The sequence below is a fragment of the Amphiura filiformis genome, chromosome 14 (assembly GCF_039555335.1).
Source record: "Amphiura filiformis chromosome 14, Afil_fr2py, whole genome shotgun sequence".
In the NCBI taxonomy this organism is placed as follows: Eukaryota; Metazoa; Echinodermata; class Ophiuroidea; order Amphilepidida; family Amphiuridae; genus Amphiura; species Amphiura filiformis.
The window spans coordinates 25,665,368-25,687,822 of record NC_092641.1 but is presented as its reverse complement, the minus strand read 5'-3'; the positions used below and the strand labels follow the sequence as shown (position 1 = coordinate 25,687,822).

At 36.4% G+C, this 22,455-nt stretch overlaps 1 long non-coding RNA gene across 1 annotated transcript in view; it reads left to right on the top strand.

Annotated features, from left to right (window-relative positions):
• The first annotated feature begins 16,159 nt into the window (after nt 1-16,159).
• LOC140168981 (uncharacterized) overlaps nt 16,160-22,455 on the top strand; it is a 45,979-nt gene continuing 39,683 nt past the window's right edge. Inside the window, exon 1 of the long non-coding RNA XR_011861305.1 lies at nt 16,160-16,471. This is a non-coding gene — a long non-coding RNA (uncharacterized lncRNA). The remainder of the gene's footprint in view (nt 16,472-22,455) is intronic.

The window sequence follows — 22,455 nt, the reverse complement described above, 5'->3', positions numbered from 1 at the left end:
CATAAACATCAATTGCTATTTCTTTTGTACTTTTCTCATAACTATCAATTACCATATCTTTTGCACTTTTCTCATAAACATCAATTGCCATTTCTTTGCGCTTTTCTCATAAACACCAATTACCATTTCTTTTGCACTTTTCTCATAAACATCAATTACCATATCTTTTGCACTTTTCTCATAAACATCAATTGCCATTTCTTTTGCGCTTTTCTCATAAACACCAATTACCATTTCTTTTGCACTTTTCTCATAAACATCAATTGCCATTTCTTTTGCACTTTTCTCATAACTATCAATTACCATATCTTTTGCACTTTTCTCATAAACATCGATTACCATTTCTTTTGCGCTTTTCTCATAAACATCAATTGCTATTTCTTTTGCACTTTTCTCATAAATATCAATTACCATATCTTTTGCACTTTTCTCATAAACATCAATTGCCATTTCTTTTGCGCTTTTCTCATAAACACCAATTACCATTTCTTTTGCACTTTTCTCATAAACATCAATTGCCATTTCTTTTGCACTTTTATCATAACTATCAATTACCATATCTTTTGCGCTTTTCTCATAAACATCAATTGCCATTTCTTTTGCGCTTTTCTCATAAACACCAATTATCATTTCTTTTGCACTTTTCTCATAAACATCAATTGCCATTTCTTTTGCACTTTTCTCATAACTATCAATTGCCATTTCTTTTGCACTTTTCTCATAAACATCAATTGCTATTTCTTTTGCACTTTTCTCATAAATGTGACGTGTCATGTCAAAAGGAGACACTTTTGGGCAAGTTATGAATTTTGAGCCTTTTACATATCAGAAATATAGAGATATTTTGCTCCACAACGCCGTTTGCCCCAATGAAATCGGACATTCCTAAGAGGAGATATTGAGTTAAGTTATGTTATTATAAAATTGGCAATTGAGATATCGGCCTTTTAAAATATTATTGACAATGTTGAGAGTAGGAATTAACTTGAAAAATGTCTCAAAAAATACAAGATGCCGGTTATATTCCGGTCTGAAACTATCAGACAATATTCGCAACAAACCCCAATTGTGAAAAAATCACCCACCGGCAGATTTTTGGCTATTTCTCCATTTACGATCCTGCCCAAAAGTGTCTCCTTTTGACATGACACGTCACAAATATCAATTGCCATTTCTTTTGCACTTTTCGCATAGCTATCAATTGCCACTTCCTCTTGCACTTTTCTCATAAATATCAATTAATTAATTAATTACGTGTGCATTGTTTTATCCCCGGTCGTGAAAAATAATGCGAAGTTTTGGAAACCAAAGTAAATGAATTAGTATAGGTTGGAAAAGTTATGTTTAAAGCTCTGCGTCCAAATTTTATGATATTTTCTCAAAATATCAAGAGCTATCTTAAGAATCACTGAACCAATACTAGGCTTGTTTGTACTCATTTTAATGCATTTTTCATGCTGATTCCAAAAATGGTCATGAAAATTTACATTCCTGAAATAAGTTGAATTTTTAAAACAAAATTTGAAACTTGTCGTCTGTAGTCGACGCACACGTGGAAAGAGTTAAAGCTCAAGTAGAAGCACGTGAGTGGGAGAGATCAGCAACGACAAGCCGTAGAAATTTTGTCAAAAAATAATCAATGCATCTTTGAGCTTCTAGACAAAGTAAAAGATGACGATTTATACTTCAAAGCACATCATAATTATGGTAGCTAAATATACAAATCTTGTGTCTCGATTTTTGCGCTAGAATGATAGAAGCCGTCAAATTTGGCGTCGGTTTGGTCAGAAATAGATAAACATCAATACGCTCTTTTATGCATTGTGCAAATTTTACTTGTCTCGTGATAATACGTGTCTCGGGATATACAGGCTCTATCAAAAAGATTGGTACCCATAAGTTTTGATGGTTGTTGAAAAGCCTGTTACTTCCAAATGCAACATAGAGTCTTTTTGAAATGACCATAATTTATAGTTATATGACTGTTTATGACATTAATCAACAAATTATGTGGGCCCTATGTTGCATTTTGATGTGGCAGTCATACTAGTCTCAGGTCGTGTCCATATCACTGGAAACTGATAGTACCAATCATTCTGATACAGCTTGTATACTTATCTCGTGACTTGTACTGAGATGTTGATGCGTCTAATGCACCCCCCCCTTCTGGGCTCGTGCATTAGACGCATCAACATCTCAGTACGCGTGCATTATTTTGTACAATTTTACTCTCAACAAGTGATACGCGTTTATTAACCTATAGTCTACAATCCACGTCAAAATGTGTTGGGACAAAATATTGAAAGCGTGCACTCCGTATTTTGAGTTTTTGGTTTTGGTAAGAAGGTTTTAATAACATTAGATGTCGGGTTATATAAAGTCCATGAACACGTATTAAAACATTTTTTTATGAAAACGCACTACAAAAATATTTGTAATGTTTTCAAAATGTTGTTATTGAAAAAAATTTCTGCAAACATTTTTTTGCCAAATATTGTCAACACTTAAATAACGATATGTTAGAATGTTTGCAGTAAGTTATCAAAAATGTTTTTGAATGTTATGAAAACGTTTAATACCCTTTATATAACCCGACATTTAAACGTTTTCTGACAATCTTTTCTAACCTTTTGCGAATTGTGTCGAAAATGTTTTTTGTTTGCTGGGAAGCTATACCAGTGGTAACACCCAATACGCACGATATTCTTAATTTTACCAAATTTAAAACACCGATACAAGTAAGATCACACTTAAATACGTCCTACTTGTTAATCTAGTTTAGGTTGCACTATATTTTCTATTTAGGTAGTTCTATTGATTTATCAACATATACCAGGTTTTACATCCATACATCCAATACCATGAATACTGACGATATACTTAATTTTACAAAATTTAAAACACCGATACAAGTAAAGTTAAGATTACACTTAACATATATTATATGACATTCTTGTTGGTCTAGTTACGGCTACTTTATGTTCTGCATGATGTGCGAAATGTAACAATTAATTTATAAAACCATGATAGTGTTACATGAGCTTACATCCAATAAATAGTAAATACTTAAGATATCACACTTAATTTTACCCAATTTAACTTCACTGACACAAATAAAGCCACTTACTTGTAATAGTCTAGTTATGGTTACATTATATTCTGCAAAATGTAACAATAGTTTTATTAATTGAGTAAGCTATACTAGTTTGTACATCCAATTTTAAAACACCGATATATTAGCAAATACCCTAGTTAAGGTTACATTATATTCTGCAAGATGTTCAAAATGTAACAATAGTCTTATTCATTTATACTAGTTTTTACATCTAATACTGACGATAAACTTAATTTTACACAATTAAAAACACTCATACATCACTCTAAGCAAATACGACAGGTTATACATTATGTTCTGTAAGATGTTCAAACTGTAACAATAGTCCTATTCATTTATCAAGCTATACTAGTTTTTACATCCAATCCGAAGCCCCCAGCTATGGGTTAAATAGACGTTGTTAGGATAGACCAACTCAGTTGGTTAGTTAAGCCACTGGGCAGCAGCAGTGGTGGATGGGGTCTGGTGGCAGAGATCAGTCTTGATACTATCCTGATAATGGTAGTATATACGACAGGTTATACATTATGTTCTGTAAGATGTTCAACTAGGTGAGTGCGGTCACCCTTCTTAAAATGGTGACAATCATTGCATCCTTAAATTCTTGGGGCAGTTCAGCTGCACCCCAGCAGTTTTGGAAAAACTGCACAGAGCTTGATGATGCAAGGCCCGCCAAACTTGTACACCTCAGAGGGAATTCCGTCCATTCCATGAGCTTTTACCATTCTTCATAGACTTGACAGCATCTTCAATTTCTTGCATGGTTGGCGGCTTTTCCATTCCAGTTTTGCTTGATGGTTTTACAAGGTTATCCGAGACATTTGGTGCAGTGCTAGAGGGTCGGTTAAGGAGATCCTGAAAATGTTCCTGCCATCTGATCTTGATGTCATCTTTGTCAGTTAGAAGAGTTGTACCCGAGTAAGGCAACCCAAGAGGTTATGGGAGAACAGCTAAGCAAAATTTTGCTCAGTGTGGTAACTATCGAGGGATATCCCTGCTCTCAACTGCTGGTAAAGTTCTTGCAAAGATTCTCCTAGCCAGATTACAACAAGTTGCCAGTAAGATACTACCTGAAAGCCAATGTGGGTTCAGAGCCAGTCGATCCACAATTGACCCAATCTTCACCCTGCACCAGCTTCAGGAGAAATCAATAGAACAGCAAAGACCACTTTACATGGTCTTCATCGACTTCACCAAAGCATTTGACACCATCGATAGAGAATTACTTTGGAAACTACTGGAGCATTATGGCTGTCCAGACATCTTTGTCAAGATCATTCGTGAATTTCATGATGGAATGCAGGCAATTGTGCTAGTTGATGGTGATACAACTGACTCCTTCCCGGTTTGTCATGGTGTTAAGCAGGGATGTGTGTTGGCACCAACCTTGTTTGGTCTCTACTTGGCACCCGTTTTGGAAATGTCATCTGACAACCTATCAGATGGTCAGCATGGAGTTTTCCTCCGTTCTAGGACAGATGGCAAACTCTTCAATCTAGCCCGTCTACGTGCCAAGACCCGATGTCAAGAAGTCTGTGTGCAAGAGCTTCTATATGCTGATGACACCGCCCTGGTAGCTCAATCCATTGAAGACCTGCAGAACATGTTGGACTGTTTTGTGACTGCATCAGTTGCATTTGGCCTTACAATCAACATCAGTAAAACTGAGGTCATTTACCAACCTGCTCCTGGAACTCAGCACCAAGATCCTGATCTCTACATACATGGGGAACCTGTCAAATCGGTCACCAATTTCACCTACCTGGGGAGTGTGATTTCCATGGACAATTCCGTCGATCTGGAGATCACAAGACGAATTCAGAGTGCCACTAGTGCCTTTGGATCTCTGGAAAAAAGAGTTTGGTCCCAGCGTGGTATAAGACTTGCGACCAAATGTAAACTGTATCGCGTGTTTGTCCTACCCTGTCTGCTGTATTCTACTGAGACCTACACACTCTATCGGAGACACATCAAGAAGTTAACTTCCATTCAACTTCGCCACCTAAGATGTATCATGGGAATAACATGGCAGGACCGAGTCCCTAATGGAGAGGTGCTTCAGAGAGCCAAAATGGAGAGCGTAGAAGCCATCCTAGTGAAAAGCCAACTGCGCTGGGCCGGTCATGTCGTGAGGATGCCTGATGAAAGACTACCGAAAGCTGTGATGTATGCTGAACTCACAGAAGGAAAGAGAAAACGTGGTGGACAGAAACTTCGGTATAGAGATGTTGTGAAGCGTCATCTGAAGACAGCTGACATGGATGTTGATACATGGGAGATGAAAGCTAGTGACCGGGTCAATTGGAGGAAGAAGATCCACGATGCTGGGAAAACAGTGGAGCGGAAGCGAAAGGAGAAGTACCTTGAAGGATGGAGAAAGAGACACCCATCAACTTCGACAACTGAGCCTTCATCGAACTCGATGGGCAGCCGATGACTAGTTTTTACATCCAATACTGACGATATAATTAATTTTACCAAATTTGAAACACCGAGCGAAGTAAAATTAAAATCATACTTGGCAAATACGATATACTTGTTATGTTAGTCTAGTAAAGGTTGCACTATTTTCGGCAAGATGTTCAAAATGTAATAATAGTCCTATTAATTGATCAAGCTATACTAGTTTTTACATCAAATATTGACGATCGTACTTAATCATTCCAAATTTTAAAACACCGATACAAGTAAATCTAAGATCACACTTAGCAAATACGATATAGGCCTACTTGTTAATCTAGTTAAGGTTATAACTGCAAGATGTTCAAAATGTAACAATAGTTCTATTAGTTTTATATCAAGCAATACTAGAATCCCGGACATAAATAGTTTGAACACTTGTACCAAGGTAGGACTGTTTGAAACCGTATTTCTGTTATACTTGACATATTAAAATTTTACTTTCTTTGTGTGAAGTCTGAACCATTTCCTACTACTACAACCCTCCTGCCCCACCAATTAATGTTGGATGTTTCTAGGGGTGCATGATTTTCGGGGGAATGGGGGCATATTTGAGTACTCATGTTAAAGTGTTCAAATAATTATGATCGGGATTGTAGCTTTTACATCCAATACTGACGACGTACTTAATTTTACACAATTGAAAACACTCATACATCACTCTAGCCAATCCGACAGGTTACATTATGTTCTGCATGCAAGATATTCAAAATGTAACAATAGTTCTCTTAATTTACCAAGCTATACTAGTTTTTACATCCAATACTGACGATATAATTAATTATACAAATCTAAAACACCGATACAAGTAAAGTTAAGACCACACTTAGCAAATACGACATACTACTTGTAATAATCTAGCTATGGTTACATAATATTTTACAAAATGTTACAATAGTTCTCAAGCTATACTAAAGTCTACACAAAAAGTAACGCAGCTGTTATAAATGCATAGATTCAGAACTAATAATTGTTTTCACAATATTTCAACATAGTGATTCAAGACAAGTGGTTCATTATTATGTTAAGAAATGAGGTACATTCTAGTGGTACCTCTTTTCTATCATAAATAATGCACCGCTTGTCGTGAGTCACTGAAATTCCAGTGTAGTAACTGGATTCCTTGCCCCTATAATATACATAACTTTTGTTACAAGTGTGTTATGATTTTTTGAGAAAAATGCAAAAATAGTCACAAATTTAGCAAAGGGTGTAGTACCACCTTAACTACACACTTAGATATACGGCATAGGTCTACATTTTTGTTCTGCAAGATACCAAAATGTAACAATAGTTCTATTAATTTATCAAGTGATAAATTACAGAACGAAATTACAACAGTGGCCTATGGAGCACTGTAATACACATAATCATGTATAACTCGCAAACGCAAAATCGGAATCAACTGAAATTTTGGGAATAAGCTTTTTTTGTGGATATCTACTGAAAAATGTCATAAAAAGAGGATGCTAGGATCACGAAATCCTCCTTTAACTATATATAATTACATCTATTAAGAAATATATTTTACGGTACAAAAACTGCTGATTAGAATTTAATAAATATGTAGGTTCAAAATATTAACATACAATAAAAGCCATGTTGGGACTTGAAATTCGGTTGTCCAAGATGGTATAGCTTCAGGACAGGTATCAAGATATCGCAATTCCTGGAAATCGTTCATCGTTAAAATAATTACTGATAATATATTTACATTTAATGTTGAAATCCACGCAGTAACAAAGAAACAGAATTTTAAGTACAAAGACATGATAGTTTGCAACGCGATAGGAAAATATCTTTTAAAAAGCACGATCGAGCATTACCTTTTAAAATACACTGCTCAATTTTAATATGATAAACATTTCACATTCTTGAGTTCTTATAGTTATTCTGTTCCAAGGTTTGAACAATCTCAAAGCCGTGATTAAATTAACACAAACTGGAAATATTAATCAATATGTTTACTTTAGAAAGTGCAGAAGGAAAGGTAGCAAGTATTTCTCGTCATTATCAAAAACAAAAAGCAGTCGCGTCGCTTTGCAAGTTGAAAAGATCCCTATAGACGAATCCCATTTCACGCATTCCTACACCTCAACGGCAGCCATAGCTGGGTTCCTTCCTTAGGTCTATCACACCGACAATGTGAAATGATGTGGCCTTGGCGGGGATATTAAACTGCATTACATCACCCGCGTTACACGTAAACAAAAGAACGACGAAAGTTTACAACGCAATAGAATTCAATATCGATTTTTAAGCGGATTTATTGGGCAGTAACAACACCAGTTTAGTCATGGAAATAGTAGATGAGAATCTACTATTTCCATGGTTTTAGTGCAGACGGGACCCAGTAATGGTCGACTGAATTCTGACCATCACTTGGCTCGCTGTAGCTCGTTGGATTCGTCTATACGACACATCATTTAACACATGAGTTGACTAATCATTATTAGCGTTTACCAACCGGGTAATGCCAAGGAGACGAGCAATTTGTTGCTTTTGGAAAAGCGATTGCCGATCACTTACAATAGGGACAGTTCAATATTGCGCAGATCAACTAAACTTCTTTGAAAAATTCCAGAAATTATACAATTTTGTTGTGTGTGAGAGAGCATCTGTCAAAGAATTCAAATGAAGAATTTGCAGACAACTCTTGTGGACCTTATATTAAAGCTAAAAAGTCCAAACATTTGATGAAAGGTCGTGTGTCTTGAGCTCGCCACCAAAAAAAGGTGGCGACGTTACATTTTGCCAAAGTCGACTCTAAACAAATGATGATATCTCTGTCAATAAAATGCACTTTCAACCGTGTAAAAAGAAATACTTGAACTTTTTTAATACTGACACTGTGCTTCATAGAATTCAGAATGGGCAGGGTGGCGGTGGTGGGGGTTGTGGTGGTGGGGGATGTGGTACACACAAACTCTATGGGATTGGTATTTTTAGTGCGTAATCTGCTTCTGTAAAGGCTGTAAATTGGATTTAGACTCTATTTAGCATCTAAAACACTCATGGCCTTACAGCTAAACAATTCTACTAATTGTTTTTAATAATTTATGATTGGTTTAGTCTAGAAAATACAAATTTTTCCATACAAAAACTACCCGTTGTCATATTAAACACTGTAGTAAGTAATGCAGATGTCTTCAAAATCTAAAAGTTACTGTAAAATTTTAATTACTTATCCTATCACAGTCAAAGTATAGATTTTCTGAAGGGAAATTTGACGAGGAATCTAAATATGGACATATTTTTTCTGTATGGGTTAGGGGAAAAATGTTTAGGTTCAAAATATGTTGAATTGTAAAAAATCTAACATACTTTGGGACACCCTATATTCCGAGATTACCAAAAAGCTGTGATTTTGGTTTCTTCCAAAGTCAGTTGGCTCTCCATATCCTCTAACCAAATGAATGTTGTTTACTTCCAGTTTATTACTGTAAGTTGGTAATAAGCAATGCATTGAGTGACCCATTTTTTATCAAAATCTTTTTTATTCCACCCTGTATAACTTGCAGGTCACACTGTATTTGAATTGCTTATGCCTTCAGCTTTCCAAAAATGTATACTTTTGCTAGTTTAGGGTTGATGATTGTCGAGATAATCTAATTAGAAACCCGGTTGGTGTAAAAATTCATAATATTTGTCATGTAACGCTAAGGGTGGCGAGTTCAGGACACACGGCCGAAATGCAGTTTAAAATCCCCGCCAAGGACGCACCGTTTTATATTTTAGGTGGAAAATATCCGACGGGGACCCAGCTATGGCTGTAATTGAGGCCAATTTCTGACCGCACAGAAATTAAATATCAAAATACGGCGCTAGGGGGGGGGGGAGGAGGGGGAAATATTTTCTTTCACCCCAGTTTCCCCCCACTTTTGAGGCAAAAATCCCAAATCACATAAATTTCCACTTTTTGCGGTTGATTTGCCCCCCCCCCCTGAAATTCACTTCCCCATGCCCTCCCGAAAAAATTCCTGATGCCACCACTGAATACCGTACATCTTCTCCCGATAAATATGGATCTTTCGTCTACGTAATGCGCATTGCACAGAATTGATTCAGAGGAGGCTTAAAGGCATTCCTACAATGCACTATGATTGGGAAATTTGATCAATATAACCTAATTTTAAAGGCAACGTCCCCATTGCCACACACACAAAATGGTAATTTTAAAACTGCAGCCAACGAGCTAATAGTTGAGACTTATAACTTATATTTGACTTTCTTACAGGAAACATTCATATTGTCCCTCTGCATTAATTTTATTCATAAGTCTCGATGTTTTGAATGTTAAATAAAAGGATGAAAACACCAGCTATTTGCACACAATCTCAATGCAAGGTATGGACAACTATACCACACGTGTACAAAAGCCAGACATACAAGGTCAGAAACCCCATTGGGTTATGGGAATGCCTTTAAACATCCCCTGGAATTGATTTATCATTCGTGTTTAAAAGGGCATTTCGTGATCCACAGCCTCATCCCCCCCCCCCACTTTTTCTAAAAAAAGTTGAGAATTTTATACCACTGGAAACATCTGGCTACATAATGTTTATGCACCAAAATTTCTTGCAGATTAATTCGTTATCCTCCTTTAATCGTATAGGAATTAATGTATTATTTATTTATTTATTTATTTATTTATTTATTTATTTATTTATTTATTTATCTGCCTTCTTATTTGTGTTATTTATTTATTATTTATTTATGACAATTAGGTATCCATTCTGATACTGTGAATCTCAGTTAGACTTCATCATTTTTGTCAAGATTCTTTAATTTGTGGGAGGATTGAACAATTAAGTATTTGCTAGGATTAACTGTTTTTGTTGTTGTTCAATATCTCTTTTCAATTTTCGTTTTTCAGCTCGTTTCTTTCTATAATCAGAAAATATGTCAACAATGGTATATATATATGGGTTAATGGCAGAATTAATGGGCAAAATAAATGTAACACACCATGCAAATACAGATGGGGATAGAGTAATCGCCCTGGTTTGAACCAAGATCCCGAGTAAGATTATCGGCGACCAACAGAAGAAATCTGTAGCAACTATGGCTGATACTTTGCTTGTGAGCGTGATCTGTTCTTTCATTTCAAGAGAACGTCCAGATCGCTTAGCGGATTTGTAATAAGCCCTCACTAATCCAATGTAACAGCCAAGTATTACTAGGTAACATACACAGTTAAGACCTAAGAAAACAGCAGTTGAATAAAAGAGCCCATTAGTCAGACCCTTGAACTCAGTATTATAAGAGGCCTGGTCATATTTCCTCCAACGGATGTTTACAAAAATGGAGACTTCTTTAGGTTCAATGTTTTCAGTTAAATATATCTTGGTTAAAGCTAGTGGTAGTCCAATGCAAACGTGTGAATTGTCATAAAATTTAAAAAAATTTCCTGACAAAGCGGATGGAACAGTGCCTAATGCAATTGAAACGATCCATATCAAAATAACAGCGATTGTGGCAGATTTGTTTCTTAATTTGTGAGTAGTATAAGGAAACCCGATAGCAATTAACCTGTCTATGCTTATCAATGTCACAAAGAACACAGAGGCTTCACTGGATATTATTGATAAAGCTCCTGCAATTCTGCAGGTAATGCCATATCTCCAAGTTTCAGATTGCATTGGGAAATAATCACCGAAATATAAATCTGCTGAAGCAATGATCATAAGATAGATTCCCATAAGGAAATCTGATGCGGCAAGATTGCTTAGCAATATTGCGTTCACTTCATTTTTCTGGGTCATTTTCTTTCTGGCAACTAGCACACACAGATTTCCTCCAAGTGCATTTAAACCGACGAGCCACATTATTACTACCAATGTTCTATCAGAAAGCAGTCTATCACATGTAAGATATGGGGATCTACTTCCTGCGGCAATACAATTGATATGAGTAGGGACATAACAATTACATATTTCATGCTGAGTAACAAATAATTCTGATCTATTTGACAGGGAAGAAAACGAATCGCGAGTTATTCTGGTCAACGTGTTGTTTACGAGATTTAAGAGCTTTAGACGAATCAGGTACTGCATGTTTGGCATTTCTGTTAATGTATTTGCTGACAAGTCAACCAATAATAGTTTGACTGTATGTTTAAATATGTCACTATCTAAATGTGTCAGATCATTATGTGATATATTGAGAATTTCTAACTTTCTTAAACCTTGCATCACATTTTGGTTAAACGATCGTAATTGATTAGAGTGAACATCGAGTATTTTCAAATGTACCGCGTTTTTTAGAATATCATCGGGGAATTCAGTTAACTTGCAACCATTAAGTTCCAGAATGCTCAGACTCCTTAAAGAGGAGAATAAATCCACATCGAATTTAGTAAATTCATTTTCACTCAATGATAGTAAATTCAAATTGTGTAATTCTTTAAAACATCCTTTCTGTAAGAAAGTCAACTGATTTCTATTCAAGAGAAGTATTTCCAAATTAAATAAATCTAGAAATATTCCATCAGGTATTGAACTCAAGCCAATGTGTTGAAGTGAAAGTATTTTGAGATTTTTCATACCGTGGAAAACTTTCACCAGATTAAATAGTTTATTTCCGTCGAGGTAGAGGTTTTTCAAATGTATAAAATCGTGAAATATGCCGTCAGGCAATACACTCAACAAATTATTGGAAAGCGAGAGTATTTGAAGATTTTTCAAACTTTTTAAATTTAAGTCAAGTTCTGATATTTGATTTCCATCAAGGTGCAGTATATTAAGATTTAATTTAATCAAATATATCTCAACTGGTAATATACTCAATAAATTGTCGTAAAGCCAGAGCTTTTTGAGATTTTTCAAACCCTGAATCATTTTTACTTCCAGATCTGATATTTGATTCCCACCAAGGTCCAATTCTTCCAAATTTACCAAACTGTGAAATATCCCGTCAGGTAAATCGCTTAAGTAATTTCCGGAAATCAAGAATATTCTAAGATTGCTCACATTTTGAAACATTTTTACATCCAAATTTGATATTCGATTTCCACCCAGGTCCAATTCTTCCAAATTTACCAAACTGTGAAATATCCCGTCAGGTAAATCGCTTAAGTAATTTCCGGAAATCAAGAATATTCTAAGATTGCTTATACTTTCAAACATTTTAACATCCAAATTTGATATCTGATTTCCAATAAGGCTCAGTTCTTCCAAATTGACCAAATCTTGAAATATTTCAACAGGTAATGTACTCAAGAAATTGTCATTAATCAACAGTTTTTTTAGACTTGTCAAATTTTGAGTCATTTTTATATCCAAATCTGATATCTGATTTCCATTAAGGTTCAGTTCTTCCAAATTGACCAAATCTTGAAATATTTTATCAGGTAATGTACTCAAGAAATTGTCATTAATCAACAGTTTTTTTAGACTTGTCAAGTTTTGGATCATTTTTACATCCAAATCTGATATCAGATTTCCATTAAGGTTCAATTCTTCCAAATTGTTCATATCTTTAAGTATCCCATTAGGTAATATACTCAAAAAATTTCCATTAAGCCACAGTAGTGTGAGATTGTTCAAACCTTGGAACACTCCTACATCCAGATCTGATATCTGATTTGTATGAAGGTATAGACCCTCCAACGTTATCAAATCCTGAAATATCCTATCAGGTAATTTACTCAACAAATTATCAGAAAGCCAGAGTGTTTTGAGACTATCCAAAGCTTGGAACACTCCGACATCCAGATCTGATATAAGATTACCATCAAGGCGTAGACTTTCCAACGTTATCAATTCTTGGAACACTCCGACATCCAGATCTGATATAAGATTACCATCAAGGCGTAGACTTTCCAACGTTATCAATTCTTGAAATATCCCATCAGGTAATTTAGTCAATAAATTATCATAAAGCGTGAGTGTTTTGAGATTGTTCAAACCATGAAACACTCCTACATCCAGATCTGATATATGATTTGTATAAAGGTTTAGAACCTCCAACGTTATTAAATCCTGAAACATCCCATCATCTAATTTACTCAATCCGGACAGCTTGAGTGTTTTGAGATTGTTCAAAGCTTGGAACATTCCTACATCCAGATCTGATATCTGATTTATATCAAGGTTTAAAACCTCCAACGTTATCAAATCTTGAAATATCCCATCAGGTAATTTAGTCAATAAATTATCATAAAGCGCGAGTGTCTTGAGATTGTTCAAACCTTGAAACACTCCTACACCCAGATCTGATATCTGATTTGAATGAAGGTTTAGTCTTTCCAACTTTATCAAATCTTGAAATATACCATCAGGTAGTTTACCCAATAAATTATCAGAAAGCCAGAGTGTTTTGAGATTGTTCAAAGCTTGGAACGCTCCTACATCCAGATCTGATATCTGATTTTTACTAAGGTATAGAACCTCCAACATTATCATATCATGACACATCCCATCAGGTAATTTACTTAATAAATTATTCTCAAGCACAAGTGTTTTGAGATTGTTCAAATCTTGAAACACTCCTACAACCAGATCTGATATCTTATTTAAATGAAGGTATAACTGCTCCAACGTTATCAAATCTTGAAATATTCCATCAGGTAATTTACTCAATAAATTATCATAAAGCCATAGTCTTTTGAGATTATTCAAACCTTGGAACACTCCTTCATCCAGATCAGATATCAGATTTATATGAAGGTATAGAACCTCCAACATTTTCAAATACTGAAACATTCTATCAGGTAATTTAATCAATAAATTTCCATTAAGCTGGAGTGCTTTGAGATTGTTCAAACCTTGGAACGCTCCTATATCCAGATCTGATATAAGATTACCATCAAGGCGTAGACTTTCCAACGTTATCAAATCTTGAAATATCCCATCAGGTAATTTACTCAATGCATTATCAGAAAGCGCGAGTATTTTGAGATTGTTCAAACCTTGAAACACTCCTACATCCAGATCTGATATAAGATTACCATCAAGGCGTAGACTTTCCAACGTTATCAAATCTTGAAATATCCCATCAGGTAATTTACTCAATGCATTATCAGAAAGCGCGAGTGTTTTGAGATTGTTCAAACCTTGAAACACTCCTACATCCAGATCTGATATCCGATTTGAATGAAGGTATAGTCTTTCCAACTTTATCAAATCTTGAAATATCCCATCAGGTAGTTTACTCAATATATTTTCAGAAAGCCAGAGTGTTTTGAGATTGTTCAAAGCTTGGAACGTCCCTACATCCAGATCTGATATCTGATTTTTACTAAGGTATAAAACCTCTAACATTATCATATCTTGACATATCCCACCAGGTAATTTACTCAATAAATTATTCTGAAGCACGAGTGTTTTGAGATTGTTCAAATCTTGAAACACTCCAACATCCAGAGCTGATATCTGATTTGAATAGAGGTATAGTATTTCCAACTTTATCAAATCTTGAAATATCCCATCAGGTAGTTTACCCAATAAATTATCAGAAAGCCAGAGTGTTTTGAGATTGTTCAAAGCTTGGAACACTCCAACATCCAGAGCTGATATCTGATTTGAATAGAGGTATAGTATTTCCAACTTTATCAAATCTTGAAATATCCCATCAGGTAACTTAGTCAATAAATTATAATTAAGCTTGAGTGTTTTGAGATTATTCAAACCTTGAAACACCAGTGTGTCCAGTTGTGATATTTGATTTTCATACAGGTCTAAGCTTTCCAAATTTGCCAAATCTTTAAATATTTCATGAGGTACTGAGCTTAACAAATTGTGCTCAAGCTGCATCATTTTGAGGTTGTATAAACCTTGGAATAATTCTACCCCCAGTTCCGATATCTGATTAGATGCCAAATTTAATACCTCTAAATATTTAATGTCTTCAAAATGGTTGCCAGACACTTGCACAATGTTATTTCCTGATAAATCTAGATGAGTTGTGTAAAGTGGGTGGAGGATCACAGCAGTGTTGTTTTGACCATATGCGCAATCTTCATACACTACTTCTCTGCGGGTACCAAGATAGGCTGCACAATTTGGGGGAAACGTAAGCTTACAGTTGCGGATAAATTGTGGATCACACGTTACTTTGATATTGTACCCTTTAACATTGCTACAATGATTTTTACTTACTCTGTTACCATGGTGATCTATCTCGACATTATTCTCCTCTTCAGGGCATCCTAATAACGTATCATTGTCACGTAATTCACCTATATAAACACTTGTATCACCTTGCAAATTAACTCTGAAACTTGACTCAAAGAAAGTTGAGTTACATGTTTCTGGTTGAACATTGATTACTACATACTTATTCTTACAGTCTTCAAAGTCTCCATTTCGTTCAATATAAAGGAATGTCGGTTCCGTAGAATCATTATACCCGTGTATTTGTAGCTCAGCGAAAGTTCCTTGCGATGCTGTCACTTGAATGATGCATATGTAATCCGCGCTTCCTTTGAAGAAAACTCCTCCTTCGGTCGCGTTATCAACAAAACAAGGATGGGTTTCATAGAGAGGCGCATCCCAAAGAGGTTCTACCAGCAACTGAGCTGCAACGATCATTCCATTCATCACTGGGTTGTTATTAACATTTTTGTTCATTGTCCTGATGTTAAATCATGGCGTGATAATGATTTAACAGAATAAAACTCAGCGACAAAGTGAAGTGTGGCAACTGTGGCAACACCACCAAATTATTGCACGGGCAACACTCACTCATGCACAGCGGCACAACATCAATTTAGCATGACCTTCGTGATGCGTGATGAAAATACAGCATAATGCAGATTTCGAGGTTATACATCACATTTATTTGCTCTTTTGCTGTCTGGAAAACCATATTTTGACGCTTATTACTCAGGACAACATCAACTCTGCCCAGCAAATCATGTAGTGAATCATGATCGCCCGGCATGATCGATTCAAGGTAAGCTTACTTTCAATTTTTTCATGCTTTTTTCCCCATAATATTTATTTATCATGTTCTGTTTGTTCACTTGACTTTTATACACAAATAATTTTCAAAATAATGGATACATTTTGATGGATAACAGTTTTATCGCTCGTATAAATCAAATTTTATGTAGTACGGTACTATCGCAATAACGAGTTCGGTGCCGAATTTGGCAGCATATCATGAATTACCATATACATGCATAAACATCATGTAGTACGGTAGTGCAGTAACAGGAGTAGACCTTGAATGATTGACAATTCAATTGCATGACCATATCATGCTACTGTTGTTATTTTTAACATTTCGAACAGTGCATGTACATTTTGGAAAGTGAAACAACATGTCATGTTTTCCTCAAGAGTATTAACTAAGAATTTGAATGCACATTGCACAATAAACCTTTGCTTTGAAATGCATGAATGAATGCACTATCATGACTATATAAAACCAATCACTCACTACGATACGGTACGCAAATCTAAGGGACAGTTTACACTCGAGCCGCTGATGCTGACACCACGCGATCAGTGATACAACAGTTAGTAAAAGTATTCAGTCATGTCAGTAGGCCTACAAGTGCCCAAGTGGCATGGGCCATAAATTGTTCGAAATATTCTCTATTCTTAGTCAGTGGGAGTGGTCTAGTTCGTAGACATGTAATCTGATTGGACAATCACATGATTTTGGGTGCCGTCTATCACTCAGGCGGTAGACGACCCCACATCATCATGAGTGTTGATAGCGCGTAACACGATCGTAGAGGTGTGCGAATGCGTGTATCAAATATCGCGCTGTATGCGTAGATGCATTGCGGAATACACACGCTACAGTAAGAATTCCAATTGAATGAACGCAGCTTTTAACAGCTGCACTCGATCCAACCTTGATGATCGTATATTGCGATTTCAAACTACAACGCTTAACGCATACGACCTTGGAAACAATGCTATCCAATCACGAGTGCGTTGGCATGGTTATATGGGTTCACTTCCGTGTTACTCATGCACAGTCGCTGCGCTGGCGTACATCGCGCAGTGTACGCATAAAAAATTAAATCACGCTATTGAAAGCTGCATTCATTCAATTGGAATTCCCACTATAGTAGTACCGTAGTACGCGCAAAAAAAGAAAAAAAGTTGTAAATGTAAATAAGTTTCATTCATTTTAGAGAAAGGGGAGTTTTTATAATTTAATTTTTGCTTAAAAAATAGATTACAGTTATTGAAATAATATTCAACTGACTAAGAATGAGAATAAACGATAGGATTATTTATTTTTACTATCCTCTATCTATGATAGACGACAGCCAGGTATTTTATCGTAGTGGATACCGGCTGGGGTCACTCAAAGGTTATCTAGGGGTCATTTAAGGTCATTAACCCAAAATTGTCAATGCATAATTGTGTTGGATTTTCATGGGACTTGGACACAACGATGCTTGGTAGTGACCCACATCCCAACAGATGTCAAGTCAAAGGTCATCTAGGGGTCATTTGAGGTCATTGACCCACAATGGTCAATATGAAAATTATATGCGTAATAAGTGCTGTTTCCACTTACTGCACATGGTGGATTCTCATGGCACTTGGAAACAAGGGTGCTTGTGTAGGCATACACATGTGACCCCAGCAGATGTGGGTTCAAAGGTAATCTAGGGGTCATTTAAAGTCATTGACCTAAAATGGTCAATGCATATATTGGGTTGCTGTTTGCACATGTGATAGATTTTCATTGGACATGGACAAAAGGATGCTTGGGTACGGGTACACAAGGTGTATGCCACAGTCAGCACCCACAAGCATTCACATTATCACATACATTCAGTAATTCATTTGACAAGCATGAATGATCAGATCATAATTCCAGGGGTCAGTAACACAAAGACGTTGTCTCGCTTGAACTTTGTTCAGGATGGGACTTAGTAATCTGTGTGTGGGGGTGGGTGTGGGATGTGTGTGTCTGTCCGAGCTGTATCTGGGTAACCGTAAGACCTACGGGGAGGCTACTTGGTGGGAGGAAGGACATCCAAGTTTGCTCCGTAACCATATGTTTTCGGTGAAAAATATGCAAATTAACATCTAGGGGCATTTCCATGAAATGGTGGACAGATCTCAAAAAAAATGAAATTGCTTCAAGGAATGATTTTTTCTGCTTAAGTCACTCTAAATACATGCAAGTATTCAGGAAAAAAATTTCAAGCCATTTGGTTATTGTTTACTTTGAAAAAAAAGTGTTTTTACTTATTGTGCGCTTTAAAGGAAAAAATGTTGCGCTTTTTATGATTTTAGCAATTGGCTGTAAAAAAAGTATTAGATTCCATCTAATTTTAAAATATGTTTGGATTAAATAAGTATGGCAATTGGTCTTTGAGAATCCAGAAGTAAAATGTTAATATAACCCATCATACACTTGTGTCAGTACATGATTGAAGGTAATTCACAGCCTCATGTAACGCGTGTTACCGAAACAGACTATTATTAATTTATTTTGCTTAATATATGGTTTCCATTGATACCACTTAGAATTTTCCTTCTCCTAGTAAGGCCTTATGTAAAAGCCATGCACAATGCGATAAATTCCTATCCACTACTTCACAGCGCGCTGTCAAAAACTGAAACGCGTGTTACTTGTAATGCGTGTTACCACTGAAACGCGCGTTACCATATTCTATACAATGCTAATAATGACTGTAAAGCCCGCTTTTGCCATTGTAATTTGAATTGAGGACAGTGTTACAGTGCATTAACATCCTTTTCACTGTTGGTAACCCATGCTTTAGAAAGGGTGGGTTTGAAGGGTCAACAAAATGCTTAAAATGGTGAGTTTGAAAAATGTCTGGTTAAAATGCTTGTCCAAAATATAAGTGTGGTCGCTGATAAAAAGGGTGGGTTTAGAAATCAACTATTGCAATTTCAAAGCTTACTGTAATTTCCAATTGAATGACACTAAATGAAACAAAAAAAATATTGAAATCCCATTCTGTTTGGCCATTTAAAATTTATGTAATTCTCTTTGGATGCAAATCTGCACCTCCTGGACCACCATAACCACTTATCTATGATCAGTAATCATGTTTAGAAAAGGCGGGTTTCGGAGTTTTGGTATAAAGGGTATAAAATAAAAAGGGTGGGTTTGAAATAAAAAGGGTGGATTTGTATCACCACTGCCAACTATGCTTTTATGTTGAGGGCATGCATTTCATAGAGACTGTGGATAGCAAACTAGCAGTGGCATCCATCACCACAGAAGCCGCAGACCAAGATGACGATGTTGATGATGTAGATATGGAGAGTATTGATGGGGTGGAGCCTCTTCCAGAAGATGTACCAGATTGCTCAACTGATGAGTCACAGAAAGATACCTTGAGACAATCTAACACTAGTGTAAATCATGACAAAATATATGTCGGAAGCTGGTTTCTTGTTGAATATGATGGAGCATATTTCCCTGCTGGTGAAGTGTTGGAAGAAGGGGATGAAGATGACTTTTTAATTTCAGTAATGCATAGTACTGGAAAGAATTGGAACTGCCCAAGTGAAAAAGACATCACATTTTATTGTAGGGAGAAGATAATCAGGGAACTTGGGGAACCAGTGGTAGTAAATAATTGGGGACACTACAAATTTCATGACCTGTAACTTGTTGTAAGAAAGAAAAGTTGGTATTGGGTCTAAACTATACTGTTTTTATCAACTGAAATGATGTTAACTGGGATTGGTTAATAATTTCAGCATGTTTTTACTTTACAACTGAAGTAGTGTATCATCAATGTTTGGAAATGTTGAAAAATGTATTATTATGTTGGTCTTATTTGGCCGGACAAAGTGTAATGCGTGTTACCGTAATGCGTGTTACCGACTCTTTTACTATTTACTAAAAAAGTTTAACCTGCACTGTTGTTATAAATAAATTATAATAAACCTCAGCACAATACTTGATTACAGTAAAAAGAATTTTTTTGCAGACTTGTTAGTTTGAGGACAAAGTTGAGAATAAGTTTGTGGTTTTTTTGCTTGCCCACCGAGCGTAATGCGTGTTACCGACATTCGCAGTACTACCTCATTCACATGAGTTGATCTTTCACCTTTGTGTGAACATGAGAATTAAGCCTTAGGTGGTAGGTGTTAAAATACAAAAGATGGATACAAAATTCAAAATACTATTTTAACTAGAGACTGCAAAACAAAGATGGATGCACTAAAGTGTAACGCGTGTTACCGTGGAAATGCCCCTAGCTAATTTGCATATTTTATGCGAAAATCAGCGTAAATTGATAGCGGAGTTTGTGGACAGACTATCTCAAGATCTGTCAGGCGCATGGTTGCAGGAATGATACACGCCTGCTGATCACCTCGACAAAAAGTATGCGCATTTAGTTTTTTAGTTTTTCTAATCTGCATAATTTATGCAGAATGCTTCTACAAATATGGCTGGAAATCTGGAGAAATCCGCCTTAGGAGAGTTGTATCTGGGATCCGCAAGAAGAACCCTATATGCGCTATGATGATGAAACTTGGTAGGGGATGGCATGACCTAATGATCAAGACCTGATTCGATTTATACATGTATGGTAATTAAGTACCTAATTTGCATAATTTATGTATAACATGCAAAAACCTATTTTCTCTGAGACTAGGGGTTGCACATTCTTCAATCTTGATGGGTGGGTGCATCTTGACCCCAGATTGAACAAGTTTGTATTGGTTAGTGGTTCAAGGTCACCCGAGGTCATCCAGGGGTCATCTGAGGTCAAATTACTAAAAACTGTCGTATGGGCACAAAACTTGGTGAGTTCAGTCAACATTTAGAGTCAAATTTTTGGAAGGTCATTTCAGGGTCATTCTAGGTCACCCAGGGGTCATCTGAGGTCAAATTACTAAAAACTGTTGTACGGGCATGAAACTTGGTGGGTACAGACTAGTTAGTCAACATTTACAGCCACATTTTCGGAAGGTCATTGCAGGGTCATTCGAGGTCAGGGGTCATCTGAGTTCAAATTACTAAAAACTGTTAAATGGGCATGAAACTTAGTGGGCACAGTCAAAATTTGGAGCCAAATTTTGGACGGTCATTTGGGGTCATCCAAGGTCACCCAGGGGTCATCTGAGGTCAAATTACTAAACACTGTTAAATGGGCATGAAACTCAGTGGGCACAGTCAAAATTTGGAGCCAAATTTTTGGAAGGTCATCCAGGGGTCATCTGAGGTCAAATTACTAAAAACTGTTGTATGGGCATGAAACTTGGTGGATGCAGTCAGCATTTAGAACCAAATATTTTTAAGGTCAGTTCAGGGTCACCCAGGGGTCGCCAGGGTCATCTGAGGTCAAATTATTAAAAACTGTTGTATGGGCATGAAACTTGGTGGGCACAGTCAACATTTAGAGCTTAATTTTTGGGTGGTCATTTTGGGGTTAGCGAGGATCACCCAGAGGTCATCTGAGGTTAAATTACTAAAAATTGTTGTATGGGCATTAAACTTGGTGGCTACAGTCAATATTTAGAGTCAAATTTTAAGAAGGTCATTTCAATGTCATCTGAGGTCATCAATGGGTCATCAGAGGTCAAATTACTGATAACTTTCACATGGGCATGAAACAGAGCATATTTGGAAGGTCATTTCAAGGTCAGAGGTCACTCAGGGGTCATTTGAGGTGAAATTACTAAAAACTTTTGTATGGGCATGAAACTTGATGGGTACAGTCAACATTTAGAGCCAAACTTTGGGAAGGTCATTTTGGGGTCACTAGGGTCATCAGAGGTCAAACTGTCGGATGGGCACACAGAGGTCGGTATACACAAGAGTCGCATTAGTTTACATATTTACGTAACCGCCTGAACTCATTTGCATAAGTTTGGAGGTGGGCTGATCGTATTTTGATTCGTCGAACACCTAATTTGCATAGGTTTGGAGGTTTCCATATTTGGGTTTACCTAACGACCCGGACGTTGTTT